A 3,504-nucleotide genomic window follows, 5' to 3' on the forward strand; every position below is an offset into this window, starting at 1 on the left:
AGGGAGACACTGACTCTAGGTTTCCACTGAAAGGAGGTCACTGGTGACCCTGACAGGAGCGGTTTTGGTGAAGTGATAGGGAAAAAAACCAAAAACTTAAACAAGCAAACTAAAGCAGACATCCACGTGGGTTCAAGAGAAAATGAGCGGAGAATAAGAGAAGAGGGGATTATCGACATCTCTTTTGAAGGTGTTGCTGTGAAAGGAGCACCAAAGTAGCTGATCATTGTCATTCTCACAGTGCAGCTGTGATGGGAGCTGTTTAACCCAAAGGAATCCTTGATTTTAGTTCCTGACGCTGCTCTTTAACTTATTGTTTTAATTTCTTTGGGAGTTAAATCAGCTAGCTTGAAACCATAGACTGTTTCATTCTTGCCAAGTGCTTAGGTAAAGGGACAAGAAAGTTTGGATGGAATGGTTGAAGATGAAGAAAAATCTGATGCAACACAACATTGTGGAGAGAAGTGGGAGGGTGGAGAACGACAAAAGCAGGACTGGAGCGTTAAGATTTGCAAAGTGGGCTCTAGAAACTGGGAAGCAGAACGCAGAACAAACAGTGTTGACAGACAACAAAAACATTTATTCTTCCCAATTTTTCTCAAGGCACACCCTGCTGACAGTCTTCTCCTTATCATTTGGATTTTGCCACCAGAAGTCACTAGAGCTCAACTTTGTCCATCAGAGATGAAGCCTTCCCAAGAAACATACCAATGGTTTTCAAAGACAAATAAAACATGGCTGAAAAGCAGAACGAGCTGTAAAGAAAAAACACGCTGCTGTGGTCATTATCTAGGGTTCTAGATGGGGAGGACTTGACTACATGATGTCCAGAGTCTTTATTTAACACATGGCAAAAGGGGTTTTCTTTGCAATTATATTTTTCTGTTATTCCTTTCTGTGACAACAACAACAAAAGCAAATAATAAGCCACGGTGAGAAGGATATTTTAAGTCAGTCACTGAGCAAGGGCATGCTTGTTAAGTATTTTTGGCTCCTGGGGCACAAAACAGAAAGGTCCCTCCACGCAAAGGGCTGACCTGGAGGATCAGCACAAGTTTAACTGAGGACGTAAAGCCTGAGGTGCCTTTGAGTGAAGTAGGAGTTAACCTGAAGAGGTAAACTGGAGAGGCGGTTCAGGGTGTGGAGGAGGTGGAGGAGGGCTTTCTGAGTAGTGAAAGCAGCCTTTTAAGTTCGTCAAGGCTTGCTGAAGATTTTTGTTAGTTTCTCATTTCTTTTCTTTGCCATAAAAAATAAAACTGTACCTGTTCTGAAACTGGTAAAACTGGGAGCTATATCTTTTTTTGGCCACCCGCATTCCATAGGATGAAACTGATCTTTTGCATTCTGTTCTACACAGTATTCTATCCAGTTTGTACACTGAGATCCCCACTGTGAACAGAAGTTCTTATTTCACCATGTTTCAGTTTGCACATAATAGTAGTTTTCACAGCAGTAACCAAGATCAACCACAGTATGCACTTTTACCTCTTTTTCTTCTGTTCCCAGTCTCCTCAGAATCAGAACACATATATCCCCTGTGCTTGTGAGGCGGGAAGCCCCATAAAAAGACCAGCGGGACCCCCAGGGAGGGGCACTGCTCTCCTGCCAGCACCATCTGATTCCCTGGCGCAGAGGCTCTCTCGCTTTTTGCCTGAAACTGCTCACATACCCCTAAAATTCTATTGGTTCCCCGAGCTCACTCCTGATTGGTAATTTCCCTCACTCCTGATTGGTTATTTCCTTCACTCTGATTGGTTATTTCTCTCTCTCCTGATTGGCCTATTTCTACAAAGCTTGTTCCTAGTTGGTCAACTTCTGTTCTATTTTATTTGCATATGATGTTGCAAAGTGTAAACTGGCAGCCTATAAAAGCCTGTGTAAACTTACAGACCGGGTCGAGAGCTTGGAGTGTTAACTCCTGTGGGCCCACTGGTGTAATAAACCTGAGTTCTCCAACTCTCCAAGTGCTGCTTGGTCTCTCGCACAGATCCATGTTGCTGCCACAACTGAGCTGTAACACCGAGCTGTAACACAATTTTCTGCAACACTTGCAATATGGTGTCCTCAACACTGGCCAGAGAACCGTGGTCCAAGCCTGGTGATGGTATTACGTACACCCAGGGCCCCTCAACACTCCTAGCAGGTGAATATTTGAGTTTCTCCATCAATCACCCATGTCTCTTAATTTTTCCATATTTTTCAACGCTCTGTCTTTCCATTCTGTTCTGTGACAATTTCAGTACAATCTGCTACCTCACCACTTTGCTTTTTGTTTTCAGCTAGGTCCATTCTCCTGTTTAGCCTTTCTATTGAGTATGTTTCAACAATAATTTGTTTTGTTTTGTTTTCAAGATTATAATCAGGTTCTTTTTCTTTTTTATATTGATTTTTGCCTGTTTTATACCTACTCCTTTATCTCCGTAGGAATAGTAAGTATAATCCCTTTAAAAGTTATCTTGGGGGAGGAGCGGAATCAAGGTCATTTTTCTTTAATTTATTTATGCATTTTTACAAATCATTCTGTTAGCTCTGTTTCCTTAGGCACAAATCTCTGTGTTGTTGGAGACTGCAGACTATCTTCTCTGTCATTGGTCTCTCTTATACATTTGGTCGTTTCCTGGGATGCGATGGCTTCCTGGTGAGGCAATTTCAGAATGGCCTGAGTCTTGGCCACGGAGCAGGCTCCGCTCCGGGCCAGCAGTGATGCTGATGCTTCATTTAGGCGTTGAGGTTCCCATCCAGTCCCAAATGGCAAATCTCTACCATTTGACGAAAAACTGTGAAAGACTAACTAGTGTAGATATTTCTTTGGCTCCTTTAAGCACTGACACTCCATCACATCACTGGTAAAAATAGGTGTTTCCTCTAACCTGAGACATACTGGGGAGAACTGGAGGCAGCCACTCGCTGTTCACTTTAGTTGAGTAGAAAATATTCAAGTAGAAAGTGGAAACTAAATCTGTGCCCATAAGCTATATAACTGACCTCATAGCACAGATTCCAAAATTTCTTTGGCAGGAGGCTAAGATCTGAAGCCCAAAATGATTGTGCTTCTCCTATTAGTTTTCTACAAACAAATAGAGCTAAACATAGAGATTTGTTAAAATAATACAATGTTGACTTACTAGTATGAAATATCAGATCTTGAGGAAAAACCATATTTCTATAAAGTGAATGTGTAGAGGAGCTCTATGACACTGGGCTTAGAGAAAAATTAAACAGCTTTGATCATGTTTGATATAAGTGATCCTACTGAAAAAATATTTTAAAAGTGAGCCCTTTTCTTATGACCAGATGTTGATGCAAAACAAAACAAAACAAAAACAGAAAAATGAAAGTGTTGTGAAAATACCAATATCTGAGTATGTATCAAAACAAACCTGTTTCATGAGTTTAAAATATGTTTAATGAGTTGGATTTTCTTAATAATCACATATTTCCTGTTAAAAAAAAATCCCACCGCTCTGATTCAAAGAAACAAACAATTATTAAAACATGAGCAGA

General features: G+C 40.8%; 1 protein-coding gene across 2 annotated transcripts in view; it reads right to left on the bottom strand.

Moving 5' to 3' along the window:
* LOC116661290 (killer cell lectin-like receptor subfamily B member 1B allele A) overlaps positions 1-1,623 on the bottom strand; it is a 31,584-nt gene extending 29,961 nt beyond the window's left edge. Inside the window, exon 1 of one of the 2 annotated variants that reach the window (XM_032473056.1) lies at positions 1,486-1,623. The gene's annotated coding sequence lies outside the window, so the exon portion shown is untranslated. The remainder of the gene's footprint in view (positions 1-1,485) is intronic. The other variant, XM_032473055.1, reaches the window with a different exon arrangement.
* Between the last annotated feature and the right edge of the window lie 1,881 nt (positions 1,624-3,504).

The sequence above is a fragment of the Camelus ferus genome, chromosome 34, assembly GCF_009834535.1.
Source record: "Camelus ferus isolate YT-003-E chromosome 34, BCGSAC_Cfer_1.0, whole genome shotgun sequence".
NCBI lineage: Eukaryota > Metazoa > Chordata > Mammalia > Artiodactyla > Camelidae > Camelus > Camelus ferus.